Source organism: Paramisgurnus dabryanus, chromosome 5, assembly GCF_030506205.2.
Source record: "Paramisgurnus dabryanus chromosome 5, PD_genome_1.1, whole genome shotgun sequence".
Classification (NCBI taxonomy): Eukaryota; Metazoa; Chordata; class Actinopteri; order Cypriniformes; family Cobitidae; genus Paramisgurnus; species Paramisgurnus dabryanus.
In genome coordinates this window covers 23,026,465-23,040,762 of record NC_133341.1, presented here as the reverse complement: position 1 = coordinate 23,040,762, position 14,298 = coordinate 23,026,465, and positions in this window count along the sequence as shown.

Genomic DNA, 14,298 nt, shown 5'->3' with positions numbered 1-14,298 from the left:
CTGGTTTTAAAAAAAAAATAGAAAAGGAGAAAAAGACTCTCAAGCTTGATTAATCTCATCAGGACATCATCAATAATGGATGCCTCCAATCATAGGAGTGGGAACTTACACTCCTGCTGTGTCAAGGACTCACCGCTCTGAAGGGGCTCCACCTTATAGATCTGCAGCACACAATATTCAGCGGTCCTTCACGCTGGGCAGTCTCACAGGGTGCTGATAGACCGCAGTGAAGCCTTAGACTATGGGAAGGGATGATCTCAAAGGATGCTTAGTTTTGTACAGATTGATTTAAAGTGCCATTCGGGTCCAATTTCTAAGCTTTCTAATATTGTTAAGGAGTCCAAAACAACAGGTTTAAATGCATGCAAGGTCAAACACGGTCATTTTCTTAAAATATGAATTTAACATTACCTCATTTCTCAGATATCCCCAAACAATTTGTGCAAAGCCATTCAAAGCCTCCTTGTTTTTGTTCCCCCTCTCGCGTGTTGTCTCATTTAACATGGCGGCGCCCGTCACGGAATCAACACTGGCCACCATGAATAGATCTTTTAGATATTTTACTGTTTAAAACGGCTTAAATTCATTGTTGCGATAGCTCAGCGCGCCCCTCTCTCTCTCATTGCGTGAAGCGCTTCGATCGCACGCGTCTCTCTCTCTTGACAGTGAAAAGGTGGCGGGGCTTTAATGTCCGTTTCTCTGTATACTTTCTTTTTCGCGTAAACTTCATCAGTCACGGATGTTACTAACAGAGAAGACGACTGATCTAGTTTATCATGCAACAAAGGTTAGCAGCAGTGTCTCACACACACACACACACACACACACACACACACACACACACCTGCATGCACACACACACACACACACAAAAATGTTCTTATTTAATAGTTAAATCATAATTGTTGTATATATTTTCTTTGTTCCTACGTGAACTACCTCTTTGCACTTTAATAAAAAAGACCTTGTGGAACTTGGCATATTTGTTTTGCAGTAGTTTTTTGGGGAGGGTATTTTTCACGCAAAGCCATCGAGATATATATTGTCTATCGAGATATAGCAAAATATAGCGAGATATAATTTCCACTCCATATCGCCCAGCCCTAGATGGGACCATGGGAGAACATAATAAAAACTTTCTTTAAACTTTTGATTGAAACACTGCAGTGCTGTTTCACAATGAAAGAAGAATATCTGAATGAATAAACCAAATGCTCAGAGGCCTTTTGAAAGGCAACTAATTGAAAATGGCTTAAAATGTTGACAGATTTGCCGTGAGGAGCTTACACTATGCATTGAGGTTTAAGAGCGTACTGATTTGCTGGTGAATTAGTCTCAATACGTAAGTCACAGAGTAGAGATGCTCCTCTGCCCGGTCCTGCTCACCCCCACCCGATATGGGCAGAACATTGCCCAGAGGCTTCAGATGACAGACAGATAATGTAGAAGTCCTGCATTGAATGGGGCGAGCTGAAAGAGTCAGAACAGGATTTCACTGCTGGGATGCATTAAGGAACTCATTGCTCGTCTAAGTGTCTAGACATTCTTCCACATAAAGCTCACTCTGTTGAACTTGAAAGCTTTCCACACTTCTTTCTCTTCATATCTTCGGTGGGATTGTTTTGCCCTGGAGGGCTAACGTGTTTTCATAAGCAGCATTGTATATGAATCCCTGTTTTTCATATAATAATGTGCATCTGACAAACTGCACCATAACCAAGTTAACAGATCCAATTTTTACACCAAAAGAAACCTAGTAAGAAATCTTGTAAGACATTGTTCTCTTGTAAGGGATAGTTTACCCAAAATGAAAATTGTGTTATCATTTACTCACTCTTATGTTGCTCTAAGCCTGTTATTCTGTTAAACACAAAAGAGGATTTTTTGATAAATGATGGCAAGCACACAGTTGACGGCTCCCTTTGACTTCCATAGTAGGTAAACCAAATACTATGGAAGTCAATGGATACCATTAAGTGTGTGCTTGCCATCATTTATCAAAAATATTTAAGTATAATTAGTTTTATCTTCATTATTTGTGTTTAATAAGTTTGATAATGTTTAATGGAGTGTATGAATACATTTTTGTCTTAGATACCCCCACAACCCCAACAGTAAAATGCAGTATTCCCGTTTCACCACCTAAAATGTATTCCTTTTAATAATTAATAACATATAATCTTGCTTATCAATAATGTTTTTGTTTAAATGGCTTTTACTACAATCACGTGCGATCAAATGAGATTTATTATTTAAATAAATTATTGGCTTATTTTAACTTGTAATTTATTGGCTTATAATGAAAAGATTTTGGGTTAGGGTTTGAATTACTTTTAGGCAAGGTCATGATGATTCCCTCTGTATTTCTATATTCTGGTTTTGCATTTTTGCTGCATTAATATTCAGAGAAACAAGATCAGACTGGTATTGTTGATTTAAAATTTGCAACCGAAACGCCTTAACTTTAAATGCACAGACCAGTACAGAATTATTTTTCATGAACTTTTAATCAGGAAAATGTTTACAGGGTAGCTTTTCCAATTATTTGCACTGGTCACTGTCACAAAAAGTTTAATATAAGAATAGAGAGCAAGAGAGAGAGAGAGCGAGAGAGATTTGACGCTTACAATGTGCACACACTCACACATCAATTGTTTGTGATTATTTCATCACATAACTCCTCCAAGACTCCATCTCCAACTCTCATTTGTCATATTATAGCATTGTTCGGCAAAGCAATATCTGATTGTCAAGTGTCTCATTCATCCCTGTTGTTTTGTGCGACGTAAATGAAAAAGAGTTGGGCTGTTGAACAATGCATTCAGTAACATATCTGCTCAGAGGTTGACAAGAACCGAGGCTGAACAGATTACTTCTTCATCTGGACACCGAAGCAAAAGGTTGCCTGAGAAGGATTAAGGTCTCATAGCAGACTATTAAAATGTTGGATTTTTTCATCCCATGTATGTGTCAAATATGAACAACCCTACGAGATGGGTTTGTCCGTATTTGACCCAACCATGGGTTGAACAACAGCCATGCATGTATACTGTAATGTTATTAATTACCATATTACAATGGTATCCTATTTTGTGCAGGCATCTTATTTTGTTGTAAATAAAAAGCCTGATAACCTTCAGACAGAAGTTGCATCCATTGATTTCGGTGCCATGTTTCTCACTGACCAGCCCCCAACTTGTGAACTTGGAGGTCAAACAAAATACTTAATTATTAGTCCATTTTCTTAAAAAAATCCAGATAATTTACTCACCACCATGTCATCCAAAATGTTGATGTCTTTCTTTGTTCAGGCGAGAAGAAATTATGTTTTTTGAGGAAAACATTCCAGGATTTTTCTCATTTTAATGGACTTTAATGGGCCCCAACACTTAACAGTTTTAATGCAGTTTAAAATAGCAGTTACAACGTAGCTTCAAAGGACTCTAAACGATTCCAAACAACGATACCAAAACGATTGTCATTTATGGCAAGAAAAATAAAAAATATGCACTTTTGATCCACAACTTGTCTTCGTCCTATGGCTGTGTGAACCAGCTCGATCTCACGTAATTGCATAATGACGCAGAAAGGTCACGTGTTACATAAATGAAACGCACATTTGCGGACAATTTTAAACAATAAACAGACACAAAAACATTCATTAGTATCATTCCACATATAACAATGTCGGAACGGTCCTCTTTCTCCACACTTTTAAACACTGGGGAATAGTTTTAATACGTCATCAGTGACCTCTTGACGTGATGACGTCTTACGTGAGGTCGCGCTGGCGCGTCACAGGACAGATGGAAAACGAGAATAACAATCGTTTCGCTAGATAGACCCTTATGCCTCGTTTGGGATCATTTAGAGTCCTTTGAAACTGCTATTTTAAACAGCATTAAAACTGTTAGGGGTTGGGATCAATTTAAGTCCATTAAAATGAGAAAAATCCTGGAATGTTTTCCTCAAAAAACAATTTTTCTCGACTGAACAAAGAAAGACATCAACATTTTGGATGACATGGTGGTGAGTAAATTATCTGGATTTTTTTTAAGAAAATGGACTAATCCTTTAAGATTTAAAAAAATACTTAAACAATAAAACATAAGTTTTCCATTTCTGTTTACGACTTTGTGGTGGCATTCATGTGTGTTTATCTTAAATACAATATAGCTGACATTTTTTGAAAGCATTATCAGATCTTACTTGATTACATGCATGTTTGGGCTTTTAGCTTTGCAAAAACTATGTTAGGAAAAAATTGTCATCAGGGGTGGCACAGTGGCTAGAACTGTTGGCTCACAGCAAGAAGGTCCCCGGTTCGTGTCCCAGCTAGGTCAGGTGGCCTTTCTGTGTGAAGTTTGCATCTTCTCCCTGGCTGTTTCTCAATCCGCAGGCTGCATATGTCATCAAGTCTGTCTTATTTCAAAATATTAACAGTTAATAAACCAGCCTTGATGACGTATGCAGCCTTCGGATTGAGAAACGGCCCGTGTCAGCGTGGGTTTACTCCGGGTAATCCGGTTTCCTCCCACAACGTGCAAGTTAGGTGAAGTGGAGATAACAAACTGCCCCTCCTCCAACGTGTGTATGAATTAATCTGTGTGGATTAACTTGTGTATGTATTAACCACGAATATAGCAATAGATGCTGGAATGGTGTAAAGAATAATTGAAGAAGAAGAAGAAAATAGTAATCATCATTGCAATGTATACTGTATTTATCTGTTTATACATATGTCCTTTGCACGGCTGAAATTTCACATTATTATGCTAACAACAAGTAAAACACAGCCTACATTTTAATAGATTCAAGCAAAGCTTCTACTGTGCATTCAAATATGAACAAAGCATAAGGCAGCTGGATATTTTCTACCTCTGTGCTAAGTACATGCATTGTGAAAACCTCAAATGCCAGCATGCTGTCTTTACTGAGGGCATATTTAGCATTTCTGTGTCTCAGACCAGGAGCACTAACATTTATGTGCTGGAAAGGACACACAGAGCCACATTCTTACAGGCCCTCGGGATCTGCCAAAGGCAGTTTTAATTCCCACCATTACGGTTCAATTGCTTCTGAGATTCCCTAGTTGAATTTTTCTAATGGTCTTTCATGTGTATTATATTCTTATACATAATTACATGGCGTTCTGGAATGCTGGTTTCTGATTGGTCAGTGGCAACACGCTGAGGTTTGTTATTCTCAGACATCACCGTGAAATCACTATCACAGCCTCATCCATGTACAGGTTAAGTTTAATACTTACAAAATAACTTACTTAATAAATTCAGTATAAAAATGCATAATTAAAGGGACACAAATATGCTAATTTTCCAGCTCCCCTAGAGTTAAACATTAGATTTTTACCGTTTTGGAATCCATTCAGCTGATCTCCAGGTCTGGTGGTACCACTTTTAGAATAGCTTAGCACAATCCATTGAATCTGATTAGACCATTAGCAGCACGCTCAAAAATGACAAAAGAGTTTCGATATTTTTCCTATTTAAAACTTGACTCTTCTGTAGTTACACCGTGTACTAAGACTGACGGAAAATTAAAAGTTGTGATTTTCTAGGCCGATATGGCTAGGAACTATACTCTCCTGGCATAATAATCAAGGACTTTGCTGCAGTATCATGACTACAGCAGGCGCAATGATATTACGCAACGCCCGAAAATAGTCCCCTTGGGCACTGCTTAATATAAAGCTATGCTAAAAGTGGTAGCACCAGACCCGGAGATAGGCTGAATAGATTCCAAAAACGGTAAGAATCAAGTGTTTAAGTCTAGGGGAGCTGGACAATGGTCTATTTTTTTTTAAAACAGAGTGTCCCTTTCCTCGCTGTCCGATGAAAACCATGTATGTCCATTTTGCCGATTTTGAGATTTCCGTATACAGTATGCTTCACATATCTAAGGGGCTGTCCACACGGAGACGCGAATCACTGTATACGTATACATTTTATATCGTATTGGCGTTTCGTCTAAACGGATCCGGCGTTTTGGGAGACTGGAACCGCTATTTTTTGAAACCGGGTCCTAAAGTGGATAAATCTGAAATCGACACCCTTGCGATTTCGTGTGTACAGCCAATCCATATATTTTGTCAAGCGAAAACGTCATCACATCACGTGTCGGCAGCATCACACGTAACAGCAACAACAATAATGGCGGACTACATGATTGTGTTCGTGCTACAGAAGCTACTAAGCCTACTATCTTTATTACAGCAAAATCTATTGCTTCTATGTAATTGTGGTGAGCAACAAGTGATAATGGACAACACCATACGCCACATGCTCTTAAATCCACCACGGAAGACAACCAGGAGAAAGACTCCGCTTTTGCTCTTGAAGTTGTTGCGTTTGCCATTTGTTCTTCTTGGTTCGTATACAGTGCGCAAGGTTATAGGATAGGTAATGCACCAGCCTCGTGTGGACAAAGCCTAAATGGCCAATGAAAAGCTGTGAAATCATGTTATCTAATTTTCACGTATATCCATTTGGTGTCAAAACTGTCAATCACGTCGCGACTTGGCCATTCTAATTAATGATCGGAAGAACGTGTATCGACCACCACTACTGTAAAATATGCTTTTGTAAACAACTGCTTTTGAAATACGGTGTTTTTTCACTTCCTGAAAAGTAACCGTGTTGGACATACGTGAATTTCATCGGGCAGCAACGCTTTAATAACTAGTGCTGTTAAAGGGATAGTTCAGCAAAGAATACCCTATGATTTACTCACCCTCAAGCCATCAGAGATACATATGTCCATCATCTTTCAGACTAACACAATTTGAGTTATTTTAGTTAATGTCCTAGCTCTTACAAGCTTTTTTATGGTAGTAAAAAGGGTCCTAGGAAAAACTTCTGGCTGTAAAGCCCCAAAAAAGTGCATGCATCATTTACAAAAGTAATGTGAAGGGTGGAGACACAATACAAAATCACATCAATTGCCCTCAGAAGGTCTTTTTTATCCCCCTGGAGCCGTGTGGAAAAATATCTGTATTTAAAATTTTACAATTTACAACAATTTTTTCCGAGGCTTTATGTTCTTCTAGTGCATTACTTTAACATTTTCTGTATACTGTAATGTTATTGTCTTATTATTTGACCATTCTTTTACTACACCAAATCAGCCTCCTTAATAATGTACAATTCACTTTATTTTTTATCTGGATTTATTTAGTATTACATGGGTAATTATAGCATTATTTATAATATTTACAGCCCTCAGGCTCTCAAAACCAAGCCTCAGGTTCAGCAGGTGAGAGAAGACACCCATATTGCTTCCACCAATAAAACCTACACAACACTTTTGAGAAAACCAGATATGTTTGTGAGACCCATGTAACGTAGCAGGTGGCAAAGTAATAAACCTGAAAGGGAAACAGCGATATCAGATTTGCTGGGCAACGTTACACATACAGTAAGGCTTTCTGTGTATTGAACAGTAATTAGGTTAGAGTGACACAACACAGAGTATATAGGATACCTCATTATTCTGCTACAATATATTCCCACTCTATACTGTCCCAGGGTAAGAGGGGACCCACCCTTGATCTTTGGGATCATTGTTTCACCTGTGCAACCCAGTAATGTGTGTGTGCCATCCATCCGGAAAATTAGATTACGAGCTAAAAAAAATGTCCTTCCATGGCTAAATGAATCTGTTCTGAAATTGATGAAAGAACGAGATCATTCTTTGAAGCTGGCTGTAAAATCAGGATATAATAGGCATCATTTTATCTCTTTAAGAAATAGAGTAGTGAGAGAAATAAGGAGATCTAAAGCTGACTTCTTCATAACTGCTTTGAATAGTGCACGTGGAAATTCTAAAATGACCTGGCATTATATTAAAAAACTGACAGGTGAGTCCCACAAAAATAAGATAAAACAAATGCAAATTGAATTAAATGGAGACATTTTGGTAGAACCCAAGGTATTAGCTGATGCTTTTAACAACTATTTTATTAAATCGGTGGCAGAAATATCAAAGAATTTTATAATAAAACAAAAAAAAGAACACTTAGTGTCTGCAACACAGTCCTTCTCCATAGCAAACATCACTGAGACTAAAGTCATTGATATAATTAAAACATTAAAACCATCTAAGGCTAGGGATGTATTTGGTATGGATACAAACATGCTTAAAGATTTAGGATCCGCTCTGGCTACTCCCATTGCTTCTATTATTAATCTATCTATTTCCAGTGGTCACTTTCCAAAGGCCTGGAAATCTGCTATTGTTACACCAGTTTTTAAGTCTGGTTTATCTACCTCCATGAATAACTATCGACCAATAAGTATTCTTCCAGCCATTTCTAAAATTGCAGAAAAATGGGTGGCTGAGCAGATTGTCAAGTATTTAAACAGTAGCTCCCCCTCTTTTCACACTATGCAGTTTGGTTTTAGATCTAAACATTCCACTGAAACGGCGGCGTGCCTTTTTATTGAGAAAATAAAATTTTCTCTTGACAAGGGGGGAGTAGTAGGGGCGGTATTCTTGGATCTCAAGAAAGCTTTTGACACAGTGAACCATTCAGTTCTACTTAATAAGCTTTCATTATTTAAATTTTCTTGTGATACTATAAGTTGGTTTGAATCTTATTTGCATGATCGTACACAATCTGTACTAATTAACAACTGTAATTCTGAGTCGCTTACGCTAACTACCGGAGTTCCTCAGGGCTCAATATTAGGGCCCCTTTTATTTAGTCTTTATATCAATGACTTGCCTAATGTTTGTTCTGAAGTAGAATGTTTAATGTATGCAGACGATACCGTTCTATTTGTTCATGGTCGCTCTAAAGACATTGTTGCAGATAAACTCACAAAAGCAATGACTTATGTTACATCTTGGCTGCTGGAGAACTGCCTGCAGTTAAATATTTCAAAAACTGTAGGTATGTTCTTCAGCAAAACTAATAGAGCTTCATTAAATCCAGACATAATAGTTAATGGAGAAAAATTAAAAATCTTAAATAAATATAAATATCTTGGCTTAGTAATAGATTCACAACTCTCCTTTAAAGCCCATATTGAAAAATTAAGTAAAATAATCAAGTTTAATCTTGCAAATTTCTGCTCAATTCGAAATGATATGTCAACTGAAGCTGCACTAATTTTTTTACATTCCATGATATTCAGCCATTTTAATTATTGCTTTACAAGTTGGTCTCAAGCAAGTCAGAGCGCAAAAAGACCCTTGGAATCATTATATAAACAAGCCATTAAAATAATGGACAAAAAACCAAGGCACTATCATCACTGTGTAATTTTAGAAAAATATAACCTTTTAAACTGGGACAGTATTCATAAGTTTTTATGTCTGAACCTTACATATAAAGTGATACATGATTTGGCTCCAGCTCCTCTGGCTGAGTTCATTAGCCAAAGACACAGCTCTGAGCGCGTTACTCGAGGCTCTGCCAGAGGGGACTGTGTCATCCCTCTACGCAGGAGCGCTTTCAGTCGCTCGGCCTGGTCAGTGAGGGGCGCCACTGAATGGAATTTTATACCAGAGGAGGTTAGACAGCTCAATACTTATATGGCCTTTACAAAACAACTGAAACTCTGGCTTATTAACAATTATGTCTGTCAACATTAAAAGCCGATGCTATTGAGCTGTATTACATATTTAAAATTTAGGTATTATAGTTTTTTTTGAATATGTGTGTTTTATGTGTCTTATTACTGTAATAGGAACAGAGTATCTTATGTAGGCTATTTTAAAGTGTTATTTATATTGTAGCTAGTCAAATTCCTATACATTTGTAATGTATTTTCTTGTTTGTATTTTAATGCCTTTTTACATCTTGGCCAGGGGACTACAGATGAAAAATAGCCTTTTGGCTAATTCTGGCTTTTTTAACAATGTTTGTACATGTGTTTTATGAAATTGCGCTGTCCCCTTTTAAAATAAACCATTAAATCAAATCAAATCAGGGCGTATCCGAAATCACACTTCCGATGCATCAGCTGTATTGTAAATATACAGTAAAGATCTTCAGCCTTCAAACACAAAAATGTCCTAATATGTACCATTTGGGTACAGATATGTATACATTTGATAAAAGTAAGTACCTGTGAGGTATTAATATGCATGCTTTGATACCAGTTTGCACCTATGATACGTATACTGTATAAACTCTTCAGGTGCAATGGTGTACTTTTTTACTGCCCCAGTGACAGATGGGACCATTTTGGCACCAAGTCCTCCTTTTGCTCCTAATGCTCCTGCTATGTTCTTCAACTTTGTCAGGTTTTCACATGAAATCATTCCAAATAATTTCAAACTCTCTCTATACTTTTTTTCTCTGTGGACATTAGGCAGTCCATATTACCAGGAGAAAGCTCCATAGTACTCATATTCTTCTCAAACATAATTGCTGAGCAAGACCATTGCTATTAAGGACCCTTTGAAAAAACATCAACTGTAATATGACAGAGTATGTTATTCAACCACAACACAGCATTAGCTAGAGAAGAGGATGCCTTTTGGATCCAGACGATGCAATTGCTAGAAATAAGAGGTCAGATGAAAGAGTGTATGGTTTTTCAGATTTGATTTTGGGTTGATTCATTTACGGTCTATTGAACCCACACTTCCATTGTGGAGATGTCTAAAAGAAGACAAACCATCCAGCACATCACCATGATCGAAAGATCATTACATCACAACAGACAAAATACAATCAAGGTGGCGTTTGGAGATTAATATTACGCCAATTCAGATGGTATACAGACACGCCAGGCAGATCAGATTAGAGACGACGTCTTAACTCACCACAGATAAAGCACCAGGACGGGCCAGATTACCAATCAACTCATCACTAATTACAAGCAGAGCAGATTAACCAATCTCCCACTCTCCCATCAGACTGGATTTAATTACTGTACACACCAGCCTGTTCATGCATAAAGATTATTTACTGTATTGTCTGTCTTACTTTCCCCTGTAATATCAAAATGAGATCATACAGTACAGCTGTACACACTCCTACCTAATTTAGCTGCCATCTTAGTGATCTTGCATTGACTTTGACAGCATTATAAATTGACTGTTTTCTGGAAAGCAATTAGAATGAGACCAGTTCTAAATGAGAACAATCACAGGGGAATGCATTTATTTACATTTATGCATTTGGCAGATGTTTATATATTGCATTCAAACTATATGTTTTGTTATGCACTGGGATTAACCAATGACCTTTGTGTTGCTAACACAATGGTTTAACAATTGAGATACTTTTCTCTATTTAATGCATTAGTGGTTTGCATCTATTTCCACAAATTTGCCTACAGCAAATACAGTAAAAAAGACTTAAATGTACTGTACTAATGACACTGTCCAATAAAATGCTGTAAAAACACAGTAAGAAAATGCTGCCTAAAGTTTTATCAGCTTGTTCATGCAAATCAATTCAACCAACTATTTTATGTTTTTTTTTTAAGTTATATTTTTGGCCAGCTTTGCCTTTATTTAACAGTGAGTTTTTAGGAGAGGACAGGAAAGTACAGGGAGGAAAGAGGGGTATGGGATCGGCAAATGACCATGAGCCGGGAATCGAACTGGGGTCACCGAAAGTGCAAAAGCACCAAATGACACTGCAATGCCCACTACACCATATAGGTTCAACCAACTATTTTATGTTTTGACTAGCGATGAATTGACATAACTTGTAAAAACAAGTTGAAATTGTTTATTTGTTAAAGGAACAGTATGTAGGATTGTGGCCAAAACTGGTATTGCAATAAAAAAACTTGTGGCTAAAACTGGTACTGCAATCACACAACTGGTGGCCAATACACAAAATAACAACATAAACATCAGTTGAGGGCTGGAACTCCACTTTTTAAATGACAATATCCTGGCAAGACCACTAAGGGTGTCACGATTTCGATTTTAAATCGAAATCGATCAAAATTAAGTCACAACTTTGAACTTCGAATTAAAAAATGGGATCGTCGATGCTGCCACGCCCCCATGTCACGTCTGGTCGGCTTGCCAAGTGAGGGAAAAAAACTCTCAGAGATGCCTTTAAAAACATAGGTCCAGCCGAACGCGATCATATTTTAAACACGAGGGATGTATTGCTTCAACTCATTGAAATGCATATCATAAACAGGATTACTACCTAGTGATCTGACTTTGGACAGAGCGCAGCTCTCTGCACGTGCCAAGATGCAGCGGGTTATATTTTAAACAAAAGGGATAGTTTGCCTCAGCTCGCATGAAACGCATAAAACTGAACAAATACATAAGGATTACTACTTTAGTTTATGTTTAGACTTCGGACAAATTCGAGAGCGCGTGCACGTGAAACAGAGAGAAGCGCTGCTGCTTATGACGCTGGATTTATTTCAGATGTTAGGAGTCCACGACGCACACATTAAGTCCATGTGCGTGCAAGAAGGAATCCTCTCTCTACAAGCTCTCACGTTAAGTGAAGCCCACAAACCCCCATGCGAGTTGTGCAATGTGCATGTTAATGTTAAACTATAATAATAATAAATAATGGCATATCATTTTTGTCGTTCAAAAAAAAATTTACAAATTGAGAATCGAATCGCGACCTTAGAATCGGGAAAAAAACAATGTAATCGAATCGAGGATTTGGAGAATCGTGACACCCCTACAGAGCACTGTTGTCAGTGATATAAGTATTTGAAATAAAAATGATTTCCTAACGTCTAGTGACATATCAGGGCCATTTTATGATTAATTGATTTAAATTTCTTACATACTGTTCCTTTAAGTTAACATGTGAAGAGCCACTAAACGCCACCTCCGTCAAAAATGAGATCATGATAATAACCAAATGTTGTCGGCATATATATATATATATATATATATATGTTTATGAAATACTTTAGCTTAAAATTTGCTTATTCACAGACCCTGAAATACTGGTTTGTTAAACCCCACATCAGTTTTTTAGCAAAGTCCTCTAAGTGCACGGACGAACAATTGGATAAACAACTGACTGTGTATGTTGGATAGTCCAGATGCAGTTTTTTTCCTGGAAAAGGAGGTTTACCTAATATATTTTGATATTGATAGATTTTTTTAGACTTTTACCTTTATTCAGAAAAGTCAGTGAAGAATGACTGTAGACTTTTTAAGAAGTGAAGATCATGTTCTTAGATGGTTTTGCAACAGTTAAATTAGTTAAATACGAATGAAATGACTAAAGTGACATTTGTAAAAATGCAATTGCGATTATAGTAAATAGTCAAAAGCATGATAAAAAAGCACACATTTACACTTTTTTACACTGAAGTAGCTCCCACACAAGACTGGAGTGTTGTACAACTATTGAACATTATTTCTTCACTTTAAAATAACAACAAACTGCTTGTTTTTTTGGAATTGTATTCAGGTAAAATATGATTATGCCTCTGAGTGCACTGAAATGAAGTAGAGGTTCAACAAATGAAAAATAATCTGAGAATTTATAGTAAATGTGCTTAAAAATGTCCTTTAGCAGTACAGTTACAAACTAAAAATACATCATTATAGCCCATCATTGCAACACTCACACAATACAAACTTGTACCTATCCCAGCAAATAAGCGTCTATCAATTTTAAACATCTCTATGATGACATCACAAAAAATAGACTTCAAATTCTATAAGCAATAAATAATAATGAAGGCTTGCAAATAAAACAAATGAGAAAACAAATATGTTGTCAGTAGCGGAGAAGACTACAGAACCATATATTTGAAGACTATTGTAAAAACTGAATTGATAAAATCCAGGAGACACAAACATGAATCTGTAACCTCTTGATCCAAGGAAAGAAAATACTTGTGATTTTATGCGCTTGCTTGTATAAAGAACCAGCAGTAGTTATTTAGTGTGTAAGCCAGGGGCTGATTAATTAAGCATGTGTACAATATGGACTCTTTTTAAAATTAGTACCTTTAATGATGGCTACATGCTTCCAATCAGGCAAGCAAACCATCTGCCTGAACTTGGCAATTGGATTGACCTCCCCCCACACACACCCATGCGATCTGTCGTGTGATCCGAATGTATAGGCCTACTAATATAACAATTTTATAGATTTTATGTTATAAGCACATAACAACAAAAAACATAACTACAATCCAAGAACACAGAAACTCACACAAACATTGTCCTGCACTTAACACTGATATAAACAGATACGCATATTTCTGAATCAGGGAAATAAGAGGCTGTGATCATTGGAAAGAATCCATGCATATGTAGCATGTTAATGAAAAGGAAATATTCATATTAAGGGAAAACAAACTATTGAAA